Raw genomic sequence first — 21307 nt, 5'->3', positions numbered from 1 at the left:
GGAATAATATTCAACATTTTAATATTTTTCATCTTCTTCTGAAGTCAATAGATAACTAGCTACTCTCTCAGACTAGTTAACAGAATGAATGAAAATTAGACATTTCTATTAAACATGGGTGACTTGCATCTTCTTACACTTCCAGTATTATTTTTTATTTTAAAAGGAAAACATTAAAAATAAAAAGTCTCATATGTAATAGAAGAAAATAAGGTAAAGGTAAAGGTAGTCCCCTGTGCAAGCACTGAGTCATTACTGACCCATGGGGGGACATCACATTACGATGTTTTCTTGGCAGACTTTTGTTACAGGGTGGTTTGCCATTGCCTTCCCCAGTCATCTACAGAAGAAAATAACTACCTGCCAACAAGGTTGAATAACTGTACATAGCCAGAATTTGTATTTAAGAGATGCATCCTATAAATTACAGTGCTAGCAATTAGACATGGTACTTATTCCTTTACTATAAAGGCACTGTGGTGTCCAATATACTCTAAACGTAATTTTTTTGCTGAATAATTTAAGTCACAGTTTAAAATCCGTAGAAGCAACAGGGATAGCATCTAAGACCTTTTCCCATTGCTTTGGCAAAACTGGGCAATCGAATTCCTTATTCCATTCGTTTCTAAGATTCTGCATATCATATTTATTAATTGATATTAAATATTTATAAACAAAGATTGTAGGTTTTGGCTTTTTTTGCATAGATTCAATTAGAGTTTCCAAAAGTGGAGGGACTCTGAAACATTCAATGCTACAGGGGCATACTTGGATATGAACAAATGTTGTAGTTATAAATACTGCCATTCAACAACACTTGACAAATCATATCTAGACCTCACCTGAGAAAATGACAAAAATTCATCATCATAACCTATCAATTGATCCAAACTAAAAATCTCCTTCTCTGTCCAAGCTTTCCATAGAAAAGATTTCCTTCCAATTTTTACATCTGGATTGACGCATATTAATTTAGTGTGTGAAAACAGATCAAATTGATATTGTCATGACATTATGCACCCTAGTTCTTTGATTGCAGGAGGAACAAGACCCACTTTAACATGAGTCGACCCTAATGCACTCCATTTAAAAAGAGGGACCAGAAAAGAAGCCCCTAAAAGAGCCAAAGTTGCACAATCTACCTGAGACAAGCAGTCCCAATCATTAGTACAAGTTAACAAGTATGTCAGATAATATAAACTAAGATTAGGAAAGCCAAAGCCTCCTTAATTAAGCCGAAATTGTATCCACTTTAGAGAAATCTGGGGTGCTACTAAGGAACCCCACATAAATTTCCAAAACAAATTATTAATTTTATGAATATATCTGCAAGATATATGAAAAGAAATTGCAAGCAAAACATATATAATGCTAGGTATAATATTCATTTTGAGTTTATTTTACCCCATAGTGAGAGGCTTAAAGTTGCCCATCTGTCCAAATCCAAAGATGTATCAGCAATCAACTTATTAAAATTCAGTGTAATCATATGCTTAATATTTCTTGGAATCAATATTCCAAAATACGTGATAACATCTGGGCACCATCGAAAATGTCCATTCTGTGATATCTAGTCTCGCATAAAGCCTTCTTTCAATCTAAGGAACATTCATTCCTTTGATGGAAATGACTGTTCCTTCAGTAGAATATGCATTTCCTTCGGAGGAAGGCTCCTTAGGCAGGAGGAAGGCTTCAAAGTTTGCTGACAAAATTCAGCTAGCAGTTATCTTGCGCTCCATCCTTACGGTTAGTAGCCTTTAAGTATTTATTTACTTACAAAATTTGTATGCCACCTCTCCAGACCTTCTTGAGGTGGCTCACAACTGAAATAACACCAAGCAAATAAGACAATAAAACCAAGCCAATAAGAACAAATCAATAAAACAAGCCAGGTCAATAAAATAAATAATGAAGACCAATTCAACAGAAATATACCAATAAAAGTAAGACAGGGCATAAAAGCATAAAAACATTTTTTTAAATAACCAATCTACACAATACTGATAAAGCAGTGCTCAGGCTAGGAACAGACTGTAAAGCAGCTAAAAAAGATGGAACCCCTTAGTTAAAAGCCTGGGTAAAAAAAAAGTTTTGGCTCAGCGTGTAAAGAAAAGTACAGAACCTTAAGGTGGAGGCCATTCCGAAGGCAAGATGTCACTGCCAAAAGCCCTGTGTCTGGTCACCAACTACCATATTTCTACAGGTCGATGCACAAAGAACATTACCTGAGAAAAGGATCTCAGCTCTTAACCACATCCTTTGCTACCACTACCCCAAACCCTGTATTTTCAGAGGCACACAGACCAAAGAACGCAATGGCATTACAAGTACACATTCTTTGTTAGATCAAGAGGGGTAGCCGTGTTAGTCTGTCTGCAGCAGTAGAAAAGAGCAAGAGGCCAGTAGCACCTATAAGACTAACAAAATTTGTGGTAGGGTATGAGTTTTGTGAGCCAGACCTCACTTCATCAGATAACAGGTATCTGATAGCTCATTCAAAATTAGAAGATAAACATTGCTATTATAAATGCATCAAGATAAGCACAGTTCTTAAAAATAGCACAATGGTTCTCTAAACGGTCACATTCTTAGCAACTGCATTCCATTCCCATTTTGACTGGGGGTCACACTGTTTGCTAGTTTACCAAAAGCTATAGCTCTTACTGTAAAAGAGAGAAAGTCACACTGATTACCACCAGTGAAAGAAGCAGAGGTTCTTTCAAAATTCTTTAAGCCTTTTTGCACACTTTATACTGAACGAAGATTTTTGTTTTTAATTCAGTCATCCTTATTGGGACACGAAGTCTGCTTCATAGGCAGTCTGGAGTCTCCAGACAGGAATGTATGGGAGCAAAGTGTCCTTCCATGGTCGACCCCATCTACAAACCTGCACAGATAGAGGGACAGAATCCAGTCCATTTGTTATTTAGTGACAATGCATATTAGCAGGTGCTGTAAGAATGGCTTGCTTTGGCCAGTTTTGTTGAGAGAGAGATATCTCATAATCTTACTGACACATTAAAATGTTTACACCATCAAGAAACAGCATTAACTGATCTAAATCACAACACAGCAAGTTTCTTCAGGAATGCTTAATGATGCATGTTCCCAGCTGACTTCTGAATTCTTCTCTGACCAGACCAAAACACCACATTACAAACTCCTTTTAAATCTCTGCTGAATTTCAAAGGTATCTTCTCCTGTACCCTGTCTGAACACATTTTTAAAAATCAAATACCTCAGTGGGTGTGCAGAGATAACTATGCCATTTTCAGGGCTATGACCTTGATTCTGATCGTAATATGTTTTTAAAAGAAAAATGCTACCTTTCCTATATTCAGTGAACTAAGTTCAAAGAAGTCTGTCATAACAGATCCAGTGCACTACACAGGACTGCCAGGTCTCAGGGTAAGATTCAGGAGTTGGAGCTCTCTCTCTCTCTCTCTCTCTCTCTCTCTCTCTCTCTCTCTCTCAGGTGCTCAGAGCAGCAGGTTAAAACCTCAGGGCCATTAACTTACCCATGCACTTGATGGCTTCTTTTAAGGCTTCTATGGATACCTGCATGCAGTAACCACCCTAGCTGTGAATTGAAGTAGGATGGCCATAATTGAGCACTAACAGTTCAATGGAATTTTATATTTAATGCATAGTTAATTTCTGTCTCTCTAAAAATTGGCATGTGTGTGGCAATTGCCCATCTCATCATGATTGTGATTACACATATTCATAAGCAACATATTGTACAATACCTAGTGGTGTATGGAAGTACTTTCATTAGTACTGTTACTCAGTGTGGGGTCACCAGATCTTGCCCCATAACTCACAGGGATTGGGATTATAATGACCTGGCAACTGCTCTGCCCAGTGGAAGGGGAGGGGGAAAGTGTTATACAAACTTCTAGATCTTTGCTTATCACCAAGTCCAAACAAACTTCATAAGACAGTTTGAATTTTAGAAAACACAGTTCTAGGTTTGTTAGTTTTCTTACGTCTCATCAAGAGAGTCTGGAGGTTGTTTCTGACAGAGGTAACGTCATCTAAGGTCTGTGAAAATAGCAATTCTAGCACTTAGCAACCATACAGCATACATAAGGTCTTTATTAGACAAACTTTTCAATGCTGTTTCTTAATTAAACCAACTCCCATGACATCACCTCATCTCAACACAACCATAATTAAACCAGACTGTGTGGCCTGTAACAGGGAAAAAAATAAGTACATCAGCTTTCTTAATGGGAGTCCTGTGTTCCATTGCTGTGAAACTAATGTCTTTTTACCCATGAGAAACAATATCCAAAAGTAGCCAACAACCTCACACTTGCTTGTTTGAGAAAGAAATTAAAATGGTCACTTCCCTGTACATCAGTCAAAACCATGAATGCTATGTAGGAACTGAAAACACCTGGATTTTTTTTTAAAGTTTCATCATCACCTCCTGAGAGATGACATCCTACTGAGCACATTCAGAGAGCCTTGTGAGAGAAGTGATCAGTACTTTATGAGCCAAGACACTCCAAAGAATATATCTGAATGGCAATCTGATTGATGTTTTTAGATCTTATCATTTTCTTGTAAATAACTTTCTTGGTATGGAATAAAACACAAAAAATAGCTGCTTTGGTTGTTTCCCAGTACATATTAAGTTTTTTTACCCATGGCCGGAAGAACTGTATGTATCACAACACTTTACAATTCCTATATATAATATATTGTCTGTTACAATAAAACACAATTCTGGAAGGTAGCTTGAACCCAGGGTTTTATTCCAACAAGCATCATAAATGATTGTATCTTTTAAGGCTCCTCTAAACCAAAAGACTTTCAGAATCTCAATTCATGCTTCAAGTACAGAGGTTGCCTCTCAAAACAGATGGGAATGTGGCTGGAAGATCGTGTGAAACTCGCGGCATAAAAACGTCTTCCTAATACAATTTCTTGGCACGATCCCATTTAATGGCGTATTTTCTGACGTCATCGGGTCATTAAAGGGGATCATGCCAGGAGATCGTGCAATGAAGACACTTCATGCCATGAGTTTGCGTGATCTCCCGGGCATGTGTGAAAACAGCCATGTTCTCCAGCCACTATGGTACTTCTTGCAGTGTACGAGAAGGGGGAACTGGGTGACCTGTGCACAGGGTCTATATCCTTACAAGCCTTTGATAGTTTTCATGAGTGCCAGTAAAACCCACAGAGCTTCAGCACAGACGCACCCTTACAAAATCAGGACTACATATAACCTAGACAGACAATTTTGCTTCCCAACTGTTGCCAATTTCTTTTATTTTTATCCTTAATACATATTTTAATGCATTAGTGCTTCCCTCCTTCTTAGCAATTGACAGCAGGGACAGGTGTGCCAGTGTCACAGTGATGTGCAACATCACTTTTTGTGCCGAACCAGAAGTCATCACATTGGAGTGACACTACAATTTGCCACAAAGTCTATGATTTAACCAGCACCCTTACCCTCCATTTTTGCCCATTTTCCCCTGCAGTCCTTTCAAGTGCTGGTGAGGGCGAAGGGAAATTCCCTACTCTTTCCCCTCCTATCCCTAATAGGACGCAATCTTATATACAGCTCAATATTGCACTCATCTACAAATTAGAATAATATAGAGGGAAATGGAATGTTGTATAGGGACTTGTATTTTATCCTTAGCACCAAGTCTGCTGTGTCAAGTATAGTTTGAATCAACTGAACTTTTTCATGCTATAGGGGTTTTTTTAATTTTCATTTTTGATATGCATGTCTTACCTTGTAAGCCACTTAGCTAACTTTTGTTTAAAAGTGAAGAAAGAAAAATGAAGCAATAAATGAAACACATATTATCCATATGTTTGACTTTAAAAAAACATACACATATACACAGACTTCTTATTTATATGCAATCTATAAAGCTTAGAAAACACTTAAGATGCAAACATTATTCATGGGTCCTATAAAAAGACCCTGAGAGAGAGGCCCATGTAGTCCAGAGTATACTGCTTTCTACAGTGGGCACTTGGATAAATCCTGGGAAGTTTTTGTGTGGGTGAGGAAGACAATTTCCCTGCTACTACTGACATGATTCTAAATATGTAGCCCCTTTTGCTCCCAGTGCTCATCACTTACACCCCGTCAAAACCTTTTTCAAGTCCAGAAACACATTACTGAATTTAAAAGTCATTCTCCATGGATGGAAGGCACAGCCAGGCATGTTCGTCTATATGTTCATTAGTCCTGTTTTTTAAATAATGCTTTCCACCAATTTTCTTGGAACAAACTCTAAACCAGCCATACCCAGTCCACAGCTTGCAAAGAACCACATTTGCAATTTACCATCAACCATAAAAGCCACATTTACTTTCTTCTCCGGCATGAGGCCTGAACCTCAGGGAGACTCTCTGCTTACTTGTTCTTCTGGGATAGGTGCCATATGGAGGAACAGTACTCAGAAGAGTCACAGGTGGCATGTTAAAAAGCCACTTGTGGCTCTCAAGCCACTCAGTGAGTTTCTCTGCATTAGACTAACTAGCCTATAAGTTCCTGGAGCTCCCTTCCCCAGATCACTTTTAAAATCTGGCATTAAAACAAGTTACATATTTTGTTAGGCAAACAGAAGTTTTGTATTTTGCTTCTTTAAGAACTCTCAGGAATATTACATATTAGAGACTGCATACGGACTTCCATTGCATATTAGAGATTGTATATGGACTTTTGCTTGATACACTGCATGCATTCCTATATTTGATTAATATACTGAAATTGACATATGGTTTTTCTAGGCTCACCTCATTGAGTTATTCACTCTTTTGTTACATTGGTGATTAGGAGGTTTCCCTCTTTAGCTTTACCTTAGTTAATCTTTAATTTGCCAATTAGCCTTAGAACACCTCTGTTTGACTAACAGTATAGCCCTAAGCAGAGTTATACCTTTCTAAACCAATTGACCTGAATGAACTCAGAAGAGTATCTCTGCTTAGGACTGCACTGATGGTTCTTCAGCTGTTCAGTCATGGGTTTCTGCCCAGGAGTCTCCATAGTGATGACCAACACAGAGAATTAATGTACCTTCTCTGCAATTTGGCTATCTTCCTTTAACAGTCTTTTTGTTCCTATCATGTTCAATGTTCAATTTACCAGTTAAGATTAGAGATGGGCACGAACTGAAATACAAACCAAAGTTCGTCATGAACCGGGCCGGTTTGTGGTTCGCAAACTGGTGGTTCATCAGAGCCCATTTCTGATGAACCACGATGAACTTTAGGCCTGTTCCTTATTACTGCAGATGGCCTGGCACCATCAATCAATTTCCTAGACAATCTGAGATGGACTTTCTTCAGTAGAAGTGCCCACCTGGCCACTTTTCAGCTGACAGGAGGCGTCTGAAAGCAGCAATACTTTTTTTGCCTGCAAGAAAAGTGTTGCTGCTTTTAAAGGGCCTGCTGCTTTTCTGTTGAGAGGAGGGGCATCCCCCTCCCATCAGCTGAGGTCCTTTTTGCTCTAGAAATTATTTGTTCTGCTTCCCATGTTTGCAGGAGTTTGTTTATTCCCTGCTGGCTTTAAAAGCCAGGAAAGGGTTAAATGGCTCCTTTCCCCTCCCTCCCAGGCATGTTTCAGGCTTTGAAAAAGAAAGAAAAAACCCAAGCGTTTTGCACAGTCTTTTGGAAACAAAGTGGCAGGGAAGCTGCTGCTTCATCCCCTCCCAGCTTCCCAGTTTCCCTGCTACTTTGTTTCCAAAGGGCTGTGCAAAACGCTTGTTTCCCCCCCCCCTTTTTCAAAGCCTGAAACATGCCTGGGAGGGAGGGGGAAAGGAGCCATTTAATTCTTTCCTGTCTTTTAAAGCCAGGAGGAATGTGCAGTAACATTACAATGTTACAACATTACAACCCTTTCTTGCTTTTGAAAAAAAAAAAGAGAGTATGCATACCCCAAAGAAGGAAGGGATAACCCAGCCATTTAACCCTTTCCTGGCTTTTAAAACCAGCAAGGAATAAGCAAACTCCTGCAAACATGGGAAGCATGGGAAACATGATATTGAAATGTTTTAAAGTCTCAGTGTGAAAAGAACCTCAGTTGATAGGATGCCCCTCCCCTCAGCTGAAAAAAAGCAGGAGGAGTTTGAAAGCAGCAACACTTTTCTTGCCACGCAAGAAAAGTATTGCTGCTTTCAAGCCCACAGCTTTTTTCAGCTGATGGGGGATCCCCCTCCCAACCGGGACAAGTTTATGAAAGTTCGTGGTTCGTGAAATGTGACAAACCATGAACCACATGGTTCAGATTTTCCCGGTTCATGCCCATCTCTAGTCAAGATCCTCTTCCCAAGCCCTGTTCTCTGTGACTCTGCTTCCAGAAGTGAGACTGGTGGTAATCATAGACAGGGACTTTTCAGTGGTGGCACCTTAATTTTGGAATGCCCTCTCCTGTGCTGTGTACCTAGCACCAAGTTTACCATCTTTAAGGGGCAAGGTCAAAGCGTTTCTTGTTTTGCTGTAAAACTGAAGGGTGTATTATGAATACTATTATATGTTGCTTAATTCTGTTTATAGGCCGCTCTTATGTCTTTAGCAGACTTCTTACTTGTTTTATTGCTAGTTTTAAGATTGATAATTGTTATGCTTATGGTTGTATTGTTGCACTGTTTTAACTTCTGAGCAGCCTTCTATAAAGGGTGTACATACATTTTCCAATCAAATAAATAATGGTCTGATATATTAAAATATGTTTGTATTTTCTGTCTTAATGTTCTTAATGATATGCTCCTTAGATTTTTTTCTTGCTTGCCTTACTGCTAATTTGTCAAAAAGGAACAAAAAAGGAATGTTCCACAAAGGACTTCATTTTTATCCATGTGCTTATAACCCTTTTCAAATTCACTTAAAATAGATGGGAAATAACTAAAGAAACCATTACCTATTATAACAAACTAAAATTTTGTAGCATAATTTCATTGAGAATGAAAGCCTAATCTCTCACCCTGCTCCCCCCTTCTGAAATGCTATTCAGCAACTACAGCATCTACGCCCACAGCACTTAAACACATGGGGGGGGGGGTTGCTGCTATTTAATGACTGAACAGCAGAAAAAGGTGAGGCTCAGGCCCCTTAGATATCTTGAACTCAATGAAATAAGTCAGGTCTCAAAAAAAGATGAAGATGCAAAAACATGCAGCTGGTATTTACAATCCCAGAATATAATAAAATGGAGGATGAGCATGCTACCAACTGCAGAGGCAAACACATCTAAAAGGCATTGCATTTTTACTGAAAGAGTGCTCAAATATTCTCCCAATTCAGGGTTCATCCATTTAGTCAGTTGCACAATGAGTGCTATCTAAAACAATCTTGTGTACTTATTAAACTACCTGTTTCCCCATCAAACTTTATAAAAAATACAATTTCACAAGCACAGTATTCCTTGTAGCCTCAGGCAAACAAAAGCCAAGACCAGCACTACTATCATATGTTAAGGAGTCTTAAGTAAATCAGCAAATGGAAATGACACTTAAAATCCTTGAAAATGTATTCATGGAAAAACTTTTAGATATAATATAAATCTTTAATCAACCTTCCTCTAGAGTGATTATTACTTTGTCTGATCAGAAAGACATTTCCCTCTCCTCTGGTGCCCCACATTACTGAATTTTTATTTTTTTATTTTTTGCCTTCTTTGTCACATCAGTTTCTTTTTCTTAAAATGCTAATTAGGGCATATATATAGTAAACAACTTTCAAAACCGAGAATGTTCAAACTGTTTCTAGGCTGGCACCTGAGGGAAGTGTCTTGACTCTTGCCTCAAAGTGTATAGAAAGAAGGTCTGACCTAAGGCAGCAATTTTAATAGGCCTTCAGCTCACTTTCATTTTGAAAATGTACAATACAAGATCTATCATGTCAGCTCCTGTTCTTTGCTGATGAGCTAGTTAAATATGAAACTAGAACTTACAGGAGATATCTGTTTGTCACTGAAAATACTGTTATACCAACTCAGACTCTCTCTCCTAGTAACACCCAACGCTGCAAAATATGAAATCACGACACTGTAAATTTTCCCATCAACACAAGCAGCAGCTAACAAAACAAATTGTGTCACTACACATTTGAGGTACTAGATATCACCTCAAATTAGAGAAAAGAGGAGGCATCAGCACAGGGCTACTGCTTTGGATGGCATCCATACAGCTCTCATAACGCCTAGTGCTGTCCTGAGTGAGGCTGGTTAGTGCCCTTTGTAGTAGTTAAGGTGGGAGCTTCGCATGCTTGGATTGTCTTGCTGGGTCAGCAGCTGATTTCTAGACAAACCTGTTTGAACTGATTTGATCAAAAGCATTATGTCTCATTTTTAATACAATTAATCATCTCCATAACTTTATTTGGCTCTCAAAAGAAATATTTTATTTGTTACAATCCATCTACCCCTTTCCTTTCCCCCCCAAACTGAAGAAAATACTTCATTTTAATCACTAGTTAGGATGTTATTTACCACTCCAGCTTCAATGCATCAATATAGGACAACAAGCAATCCCACTGGGTACATTTTCAAGCAATAAATATAACTGTGTTCAGCTCAAATCATATACTGTATTCAGCAGGAAAAGATACTGAACATCTGTAACAATTCAGCATATCTAGGGCAGCCTTGATTACATACTGTGTTACGCACCAGGGAGAAAGGAAGAATGTCAGTGTTACTTACTAATTTAGCAGGCCCCAAGGGCTCAGAATTCAAGATAAGGCCTCACAAAGAATCAGGCATATCCCGCTCTTTCTCCAAAGGACTCAGGGTGGCATACACAGCACTGCCATTTTATCTTCATAATAACTTCTTGATGGATAAGCCTAGCCAGTGACACTCATAATAAATGAAAGATTTTAACCTCATTTTCCTACACCCAAAGGCAACATCAAAGTAAGGCTCACAGGACTCCCCATTGCCAGTGTGTATGCCTCTTCATGAAGAACAAGGAATCTTCACTGTGTGGATGGAGCCAAATATCTTGTTCAAACTCAGTGAATTTTGATAGAGCAAGGATAAGCTGAGGAAACACATCACATACTTCTTAACTTCCCTTCAGATCAGGAAATGGAGACACACAAGTAATGTTCCCTCTAAGCGGTGCAGTGTTGTGAGCCAGAAATCCAATTTGTGAGCAGCAACTTGCAAGTTGTGAGTGCGCCTTTTCGAAAACCAGAATCCATTTTGATTAAAAGACTTTTGATTTAGGTTGTGTGAGGCATTGGTATTGGGTGCCATCAATATGTTCATGACACCCACTTAGGCATGTGGTTCTCAAAAGCTTATGCCTCAATAAAGTTGGTTAGTCTTAAAGATGCTACCGGACTACTATTTTGCAACTACAGACTAACACGGCTAACTCCTCTGGATCTACGGAGAAGAAGAATTGTGCATCATCCAGCCCCTCAATGCACTCACTCTCTGGCTATTCCCTTCTATGTTTTATATAAAAAGGTGTTGTGAAGCATGCCTGCAAATGGCTCAGACACCATTTCTTTCCATGTGCATCAGTGTATTGCCAGAGTTTTCTTTGCATTTTGGGCAACATCAGGCAGATGAGCTTCAGTAAGGGTTCCTCTTTGCTCACAAGCAAATCCTAAACAGAATGTGATTGCAGTCATCCCTCCCTCTACCTCTGCTCTGTCGATTGGCATTTCCTGTCTCTTCTGTGGCCAGGTCTGCAGAAAGAAGAAGGAAGCTGGCTGAAGTTGCAGAGGGAGCACCTATTTAGCTTCCAGCAGAGAGCTGCTCATTGGAACAGCCTAGAACTGGCCTTTAGTCACCCTAGAGGCTTCATGGCTTTATAACTCTTTCCTTTTCTCTTTGTGAGTTATGGTCATGGAATCTTTGAAATGAAATCAAGTCATAAAGCATAAAGTCAGCATTGAAGTCCTGCCTTCTCCTTGCTTGCCATTCTGTTTTATTGCACTGTACTGCAACGATCTATTCTCCCCTGAAGATATAAGCAGAATGCCATTGATGTACAAAAATACTGGTGAAACTGAGGCCGCAGCTCCCCACTCCCCATGGAATAATTTAACTAGAGGACAGCCTGTCATACCAGCCCGTGTAAAATTTCCAGATTCAGACCCTAGCTCTGTCATGAATTTTCCTTGTCATGCAAGTCTTTGTGACTAGGGAGTCAATTTTTTGTGTGCATGTAAAATAGATTACATTAGTCATGAATTTACACACACACAAAAAGAGTATTTCCCTACCTGGAGCTGGCAACCCTAGGAGTGTGAAACACCACCACCATCTCCTCCTCCAGCGCCTGGCGCTGGGCCAGAGAGGCTGCTCGGTGGGCTGGTGAGAAATCGCATGGGTGCCTGCCACTGCCACTGCTGCCTTCTCCTCCAGCACCGGGCCAGAGAGGATACTCAGCGGGCTGGCAAAAGGCCTTGCGGATGCCCACTGTGGCTCCTCTTCCACACCTGGCAATGGGCCTGGGAAAGGCCGCGCAGGAGCCCGCCACGGCTCTTCCCCCAGAGCCCGACGATGGGCCTGGGAAAGGCCACACGGGCGCCTGCCGTGGCTCTTCCCCCAGAGCCTGGCAAGGGGGCGGGGAAAGGCCACATGAGCACCTGCCCATGGGCACCTCCTCCTCCAGAGCCTGGCGAGGGGCCTGGGAAAGGCTGTGCGGGCGCCTGCAAGTAAGTGAAGTAAGGAGGAAAAGAAGGATGATGGATGAGATGGATAAGCAAAGACTGGTCATAGTTCTTAGTTTTAAAAGTTAAAACAGGATGTCTAATTTTTTAATGTAATAGGTTGGAGGCTATTTGTTAAAATCAAAAGGAACTGGCAGAACTACACACTAAACACAAGAAGCTGCCTTATACTGAGTCAGACCAATGGTCTATCATGGTTAGTATTAGTATTGTCAACTCTGAGTGGCAGAGGTTACCAAGGGTCTCAAGTCTTCCACATGAGCCTACTACCTGATTCTTTTAATTGGAGATGCTGGGAATATGAACTTTGGACCTTCTGCATGCAAAGCAACTGGTCTAACACTGACAATAGGGAATTTTTTCTTCTCAGATTGCACTAAAATAGACTGAACCTGGCTCAGACGCATTCCCGGAGCGCCACTTCATCAGTTCCCCATGCCTCCCTCCATGTGACAGCCCTGCAGATGCTCCGCTTCAGCTGCATTGTGCTCCCCAGTGCTGCATGTCATTTGGCCCCTGGCTGGCCTCCCCCAGTGAGGCTACTGCATCCACTCTGCCCAGCGCCAAGGGCTGCTCTTCCAACAGCTGTTTGAAGCAGAAAGCTTTACATACACCTACTTGCTGGTGGACTCAAAGACCAAGGAAGCAGTTCTGATTGACCCAGTTCTGGAGACAGCCCAAAGAGATACGACACTCCGTGAAGCAGCTGGGACTGAACTTGCTCTATGCAGTGAACACCCATTGCCATGCTGACCATATCGCTGGCACCAGGCTCCTGAAGCAGCTCTTACCCAGATGTCAGAGTGTCATTTCCTAGCACAGCAGTGCCTTGGCGAATGTCCTAATCGGAGAAGGACACATCCTACGGTTTGAGACCTTTGCCTTGGAAGCCCGCTCTATCCTGGGCACATGGATGGTTGTCTAACTTACGTGCTGAATGACCAGAGTATGGTCTTCACGGGGGATGCATTGTTGATCCAGGGCTGCGGACACACTCACTTCCAGCAGAGCTCCCCAGAATCTTGGGCCGTTTCCACATGCTGTTAAAGAGACAGTCTACTTACTGAAGGCTGGCGTTTTTTTTCACAGATTCCAGATGCCTCCGATTTCAAAGCAGAAGCAGGCCGTTTGTCTTGCGTCTGACCAGTGTCCTTGACCTGGCACAGGAAAGAGCGGGAAATCCCGGTCTCAGAAAAGATATTGATTAGACGCAAGACAAACTGCCTGCTTCAGCTTTGAAATCGGAGGCATCTGGAATCTGTGAAAAAAAATGCCAGCCTTCAGCAAGTAGACCGTCTCTTTAACAGCATGTGGAAACGGCCATGGTATCACTCTGTCCATGAGAAGATCTTCATGCTCCCTGGAGATTGCCTGGTTTACCCTGCCCATGGTCAGTCAGCCTGCATGATGAAGAGAGAACCCTGAACTCTCACCTGACTCTGTTGATGGAGGCCTTTGTGGAGCCAAAGCCAAAGCAGATTGATTTTTCAGTACCTGCAAACTTCAAGTGTAGGGTACAAGATGCAGCTGCTTAGCATCTTCCAAGCCAATCTGGCTTCTGTTGAAATGGCACCAAAAAAGGCCTCTGTAGCACTGGGATGGTAATGCCACAAAGGAAGCCCTTAGCCTAAAAGATGGTAAAAGAAGACAGTGGGCTCCTTGGGGAAGCGTATTGCCCCTTCTAATCCTTTACCTTCTGCCCTGGAATCTATATGAAGGCTTTTTTAAAAAATCAATCACCTCCTTCTTCCCCTACCATTTTATACTCGAAACTTTCAGCCCAACCTCAAGTTTGCACAGTGCTGATCTCATCCTGGAGATTTCCCAGCCCTACTGGATCAGATCAGAAGGCAAGAGTTTTTGTACTGTGAATTTTTGAAAATGAGGTGGAGGGGAAGAGTCTGTCTGTGAAAAGTTTAGCTGTCATCAAATAAAATACGGGGGCGGGGGGGGGGGGAGAAAGAAATGAACTGAACCTGTGTGATTGCACAATGCATGCCACTCATTTCCAATTAACACTTAGACTTGTAAAAAGCAAACACTGAGTTGGAGCCAGACTAAATCAGCCATTTCCATCAACTTCCTTTTCCACTGTAGACTTCCCCTTATGTCATCATTCCAGATTCCTATCCCTCAGGGCCAAGCTACAAGTGATGAATGACACTTGAACAGCAAGTGTATTTCTCCCTGTTCACTTGCCCTCCACTCAATCCACTTGCTGTTCAAGTGTCATTCGTCACTTGTAGCTTGGCCCTCAGATGCAGCATTTTGTGGAGATCAGTGCAGGGGAGGGCAGAAAAATTCCACAGTGCCACTGGAAAATTTGGTCTGGATCCAATCCATGAGGTTCAAGCATAACTCATTATGGAACAGAGCAAAGTGAGTAATATTGTATTCAAATTCAAGACGTTTGTGTTTTGTCCATTTTCCATGCGACATCCCAGGCGATGCACAAACAGGAAACATGAAAGTCAACTTGCGCTGTCCTCTTTTCTGTGAAATTAGCACAGTACCCTTGTCTCCAAACGAATCACTCTAGTGAGGGGACAGGGCTTTATTTTATGTGAAAACTTCCTTTTTTCTCTTCTCTGTTTTGAGGGAGAGCTCAAAAAGGCTTCTGCGGAATTGTATTTATTCAATTTGATTTCTTTTGGCACATGCCAGAGAGGAAGTTTAGGATTTACTCCCAAACAATTTTCTCAATATCAACTTTCCATCTATCAGATTGCATCAAACAGTTAGAACTGATAAACTTTAATATTAACTTAAATATTATGTTACATTCTTTAGTTGAATGACTATGACCTAGTTTTTAATACAGCGATTTATTTTTTATTGCTGATTCCCATATTTTATTATCAGTAAGCTTCAGACTTCTCCAATCACTTGCAGTTGCTACTAACAAATGAAGTGTGACAGCATTAGAAGACAGAAAATAGTCCCTTTTCAAAATGTACAATACAAGTATCCATTCAGATCATAACATAATTTTGGCTTTAATCCACATATTTTCCTTGGATGGTGATTAACAGACCAATAGTGCAATCCTACAGCCTTCTAAGTGCCTTGACTTCACTTTATCTTGTTGATCCTTAGTTATGATCTTGCTCTAACTTACAAAAGCAGCCCTGAGCAGTCCTGATGGTCATGAGAATTTCAATTACCTTGTGAAAGGGAAATGAATGAGCAGGGAATAGGGACAGTTCTCCTGTGTCACATCCTAAATTGCCTGTGCGCCTCCGCCACCACACGCACAGTGATTCAACACCGTGGCAGCAAAACCTGTGGTCCGTCCAGCCCAGCATCCTATTTCTCAATGTGGCTAAGAGGTGTGGTCTTCCAGATGTTCCTGGAAGGCCTGCAAAGAGGGCAGGGAGGGAAAGTCCTCCTCTTGTTGTTGTCTTCCGACAACTGGTGTTCAAAGGTATTCTGCCGCTGAACACTGAGGTTCCATTTAGTCATCATGCCTAATAGCTATTGACATACTTTCCATCTAAGTACATCCAACTGCACTAGAAGAGTGAAGCAGAACTACTTCATGACATAGGGAATTAAGAAGCATCATTAGCCAAGGTTAGTGTGAGGGTGAAGAAAAAAGAAATGATTGCTCTTAGACCAATGTTGTTGAACTGTCTAATTATCACTGAACAGGAAAAAAATGCTACTAAGCCTGTTACCGATTTTAAGAGATGGCTAGAATTGTTGTAAAGTGGTCTCTAATAGTCAGTAACAAACTATAATACAGCAACTTGGGCTTTTTTAGGTCAGTAGAGACCTTTTCCATACTGTCAATGAAATCCTAAGAACACTTTCCCAGAAGAAGATATATAGTCCATCAAACAGATCTAGCATTCTGAGCAGACTTGCTTAGGATTGCTCTCCAGTTTTCTTTTCTTGTAAGATGACAGACTAGCAAAACGACGAACATGATCAACCAATAAAACTTTCACAGATGCAGTCACTAGGAAAGGTCCAGTCATTGACTGGTTGAACTGCGGGTGACTATCTAGTACATGTGAGACTTACTAATCTTATGGTCTGGAGTTCATGGGAAAGGAACTTAGATGTTCTCTCTTTGGTGATAAGGCACAAGGAGAGACTTGGTCCTGGCAGTGAGATCCATCCTCAGTTCTACAGCTGGTGAACCAAAACCATCTGCACAGGTTGTCCTCTTGCTGTGAAATCAAAACAGCTGCTCATGGCTAGCCCTGCTGTGTAGGATCCTAGCTGCAAGCACAACCACATGCCTGTTCTTTATCTGTAAGAGGATGGAATATTTGTGCCAAACCACCAACTGCACAGTAGGGATATCAGTATGTCTTAATTCTAGTGTGAGATGTTTGCACTGTTCCATTTCATAATTTATTTAAAATATTTCTATCCCACTTTTCTATTTAGTCCCAAATGGCATACAAATATGATCACAGGCCAAGCAACTCTGCAGTTGCTGAAGAGGACTCAGACTAATGAGCAAAGCCACATATTACAGGGAAATGCTTGGATAGGTTGGCAGCATCTGAGCCACCTGGCTCTTACAGCCTAGCCAGAAAAAGACGCTACTTCAGCTGTAGTAGTACAGACCACTGCACCATTACAGTCAACGCAGATGTATAGATCAGGTTGCCTAACTCCCATACTAAACATAACACTTGGAAGTAACTATGACCACCTTTATAGTCTATTAAACTCATTAACTATAGTCAGAGTGTAAGTAAGCATTTTTCTATACAAATCAGCCAGATCAATAAATGGTATTCCTAAACAGGCATGTTTAAGATCATGACCCTAAGGAATTATTACTTGTAAACAAATTCTGTTATTGTTTTCAGGGCCTCTGTTGAGATACACATGCCTGGGGCTGAACAGCCAATCTCTAAATCTATATAAATAGTTTTTAAAGAAAAGATTGCCTCTGATTTCATTTAAAAAAAATTTCCAGTAATTTTATAAAAACAAAAGCTGAATAAATGGGAAGAGACAGAAGAATAAGTGACTAACAGTGCCATCCTAAACAGAATCAAACCTTCCTAAGTTCATTGAGGCCGATGGGCTAAGAAGGGAGTAACTGTTTGTCATGTCTGAATAAGAACCACTAAATATGGTATGCACTGTGAGAAGACAGTAGCTGAAATATTCAGTGTATAAGAAATAACTATATAATTAAAACAGTATTTTAAACATATTAAAACACACATCTTTGAATTGTAGCCTAACCCCTGAGGAGCTGTGGTGGTGGCAGTTACATTTTTTCTAACATTTTAATTTATCTCCCCTTGAACATGTCAGCATTCGTATATAAATTCCAGAGTAATTAGAAAAACTACTAAGAATTTCACTTCATGCTAATTACATCAAAGGGATCAAAGAATACAACCCAAACAAAGTATGTATAACCAATACAAGCTCAAATAGAGTATTCATCTTCTCCCCAGTTTTATACTTAAAGCAATACCGGAGAGAGTTTTATATCAAATTCTGGTTAGATGATACAAAACACAGATTTTGGGGGAGGGGAGAGTCTGGCTCTTTGATTTAGAAGACCACACAAGTACTAACGCATTCACACACCCCCAAATGTAGTTGATCATATTTCCTCTTCTCCAGACCCTGAAACGTTCCATTAAAGATCAGTGCTCATCTTGAAACAGTAATCCTTTTTATCAGACAGTAGTCAGATATAGTCATTAGACAGGTGGTGGCCTAGAGTAATAGGGAGAATATCATGTCATCACTATCTCCAGAACAATTTTGAAGGTGTTTGAAATACCACAAGTAGTCTCAGTATCCAAAGAAACATGCAGAAAGTTCTGTGATAATAAGCTTTGGGTTTTTTCTAGTTACAGTTTACCCCCACCCCCCATCCCAAATAATGGAAAGCAAACTCCTTCAGAAACTGTGAGAATATCCAAAGCACTTATTCATAAGATATGGAAGTCTTCAGTTCAAGAGGAAAAACTGAGCATTCCACAGATCTAGCAGAGTCCCTTTCATGACTCTTAAGTGGCTCTCTGGATCCAGACCAGAGCCTTCAGTTTGGAACTCTCTACCAATTTCTCAACACCACCCCCCCCTTTAGAGTGAAAGCAATTTGTTATGCCCATTTCTCCACACCACCCCCATACCTATGTTGGCTCAGACATAATCTGATCCTTGGAGTATAAATCACAAGACAGACAACTCTGCGCCAGAAATGTCAACAAAATCTGATTCACTTGAGGCAAAGTAGAATGTGACTGGCACTGTTATATTTTATATTCACAATCTCTCCTAAACAGCTCATTCCTTCAGCCCCAGGTCATACTAAACAATAGTTTTTGGAAACACTCCAGAAGCTTCTCCTTTCCAATTTCTTCTCCAGAAAAGTCACACTAAAGTCTTTCTCAATATAAAACAGGCACCTTGTTGATTCCAAGGGCTACATCATGTATTTTAAGATGCAAAGATCATATGCAATGAGAAGGAAGGAAATCTTTACTTCAAGCATCATGTGTAAAGATTATATGAATGTATTTTGCACTAACAGCTTTTGTATGGAAGCCACAACAGTATGTTTGTGAAACACTGTACACTATATTTTCTTACACAGAGATTGTCTTCTCTCTCAACAAGAGCAATCTTGTAAATGAATCACACACACAAGAACAGGAAAATTACTTACTATACAAAGGGACATGCGTATTAGTCCTACCCTCTCCCCGTTGTTTTTTTTAAACAATGCCATCATTACTTAGTAATAATGGCTTGGATCCAGCAGGGTGTTTCTGAAGATTGAAGGGTTTCTATCCATGGAGCCCAACCTCCTTACCTCCTCCTGAAATTCTGCTCCTGAGGGACCCCCAAGGAACAACATTTGAGAAGCACTGTGGGCTGCCACAGTAGGGGGAGAGGTCAGAAAGCCATGCTTCAAAGGTGGAAATCCTTCTGTCTGAAGAAACACTCCCGTAGATCAAGCCTTATACTTCTAAAATCCATAGAGAACTTTGGTCTGATTCCAATGTTGTATTTCCTCCATACTGAAAATGCTAATGTCAGAGTGGATTGTGCCTGCAGAACTCCACACAGAGTATCCAACAAGATCCTAAGACTAGAGAATGAGCATACAACAGATTATGTTCCCATCTAATTCTGCCATGTTTGTATACTCAGTGAGTCACATCAAAAGATCATCATATGCTATGTCACAAACAGTCCTACTTCCCAACTTCAGTGGTACAATTGGTGAACCAACCATATACATACAAGTGTGCCCACATAGGCTTTGACTACACAATTAGGAAACCTGTCATATGATGGGTCCCAATAGCACATAAAGGACAGAGACACATATACTTATAAGCACAGAGACTTTGGTTCACCAATTATGCCATACACATGTAGGGTAGCAGTAACCTCAGTAGGCATGATCCCATTTGCCCAAATTGTAACTTGTGAACAGGCCACTAGTGTCACTCAAAACATAGGGAGAAAGGCAGTTGTACAGATATGAGGGGCCAAGGCCATGATGGGCTTTGAATGTGATAGTCATGGTCTTGAATTGAGCCCAGTAACTAATGGGAAGCCAATGGAGTGACTGCAGAATGGGAGCGATATGCATGCTCTGTCTAGCTTCTGAAAGAAAATGAGCTTCAGCGTTCTGCACTAGCTGGAGTCTTCGAGTCGACCTTGAGAAGAGACCTATGTAAACTGCATTACAGCAGTCTAGTCTCGACGTTACTGTGGCATGAATCTAGGTGGCCAGATTGGCCATGTCAAGGTAGTGACCATATCAGCTGTGTCAAGGTAGTGACATTTTCCAGGCTAGTCTGAGTTGGGAGAAGTCCTTTTTTGCAGCTGCATTTACTTGCTTCTCTAACAGAAGAGCTGGGCCTAGTATAATCCCCAGGCTCTTTACTGAGTCAGCCAGGGTCAAGTGAACCCTATCAAAGATCAGAAGCACAACGTCCTTCAAGATCTCTGCTTTTCCAACCAGCATCACTTCTGTCTTGTCTGGGTTCATTTTGTTTGCTTTCAGCCGTCAAGCAGTGATGCAGTACTCTACTGTATCACCAGGGGATTTATATAATGAGATATAGAGCTACGTAGGTATCATCTGCATATTGATGGCGTCCAATTCCATAGCTACAAATGAGTTCTTCTAAAGGCTTTATATAGAGGTTGAGTAACATAGGAGATAAGACTGCACCTTGTGAAACCTCACAAGGAAATTCCCACTCTGAGGACAGCTGGGCTCCAATAGCAGGGATGGCCATCATCTTCAAGATCCCGCTTGGGTAAGGTGCTCTGGAGCCAGTCTTCCTGAGTCATAGTGCCATTAAGCATGCAGCTTTCTGAGACAAGGCCTCAAAGGCTTCTGCAACACCCTCTAATTTCATGTGAGGCAACTGCTGGGCAAGAAGCAGCATTTTGTGTACTGCAAAACACTGCACAATCTGGCTGCTTTTGCCACTACTGACTGCCCCTTTCCAATGTGGCTTGCTCGGCAAAAAGTAAATACAGATATATACATTAAAGGTTTTTGTTCCTAATGGTAATTATGCCCACATAAACTAATCTATAGACCTTACAAGATGTGTGTTTATTTAAAGACTTTAAGTCAACAAAAGCTTCTGAACTTCAAAATAACTTTTCGTATCCACATTAC

General features: G+C 40.8%; 1 protein-coding gene and 1 pseudogene across 1 annotated transcript in view; one reads left to right on the top strand and one right to left on the bottom strand.

Annotated features, from left to right (window-relative positions):
- Positions 1 to 14201, top strand: part of LOC129325641 (persulfide dioxygenase ETHE1, mitochondrial-like) — a 104223-nt pseudogene extending 90022 nt beyond the window's left edge.
- Positions 1 to 21307, bottom strand: part of NHS (NHS actin remodeling regulator) — a 320070-nt gene that overhangs the window by 292957 nt on the left and 5806 nt on the right. The gene's annotated exons all lie outside the window — the stretch shown is intronic.

The sequence above is a fragment of the Eublepharis macularius genome, chromosome 3 (assembly GCF_028583425.1).
Source record: "Eublepharis macularius isolate TG4126 chromosome 3, MPM_Emac_v1.0, whole genome shotgun sequence".
NCBI lineage: Eukaryota > Metazoa > Chordata > Lepidosauria > Squamata > Eublepharidae > Eublepharis > Eublepharis macularius.
This window is presented reverse-complemented; position numbering and strand designations above follow the sequence as displayed.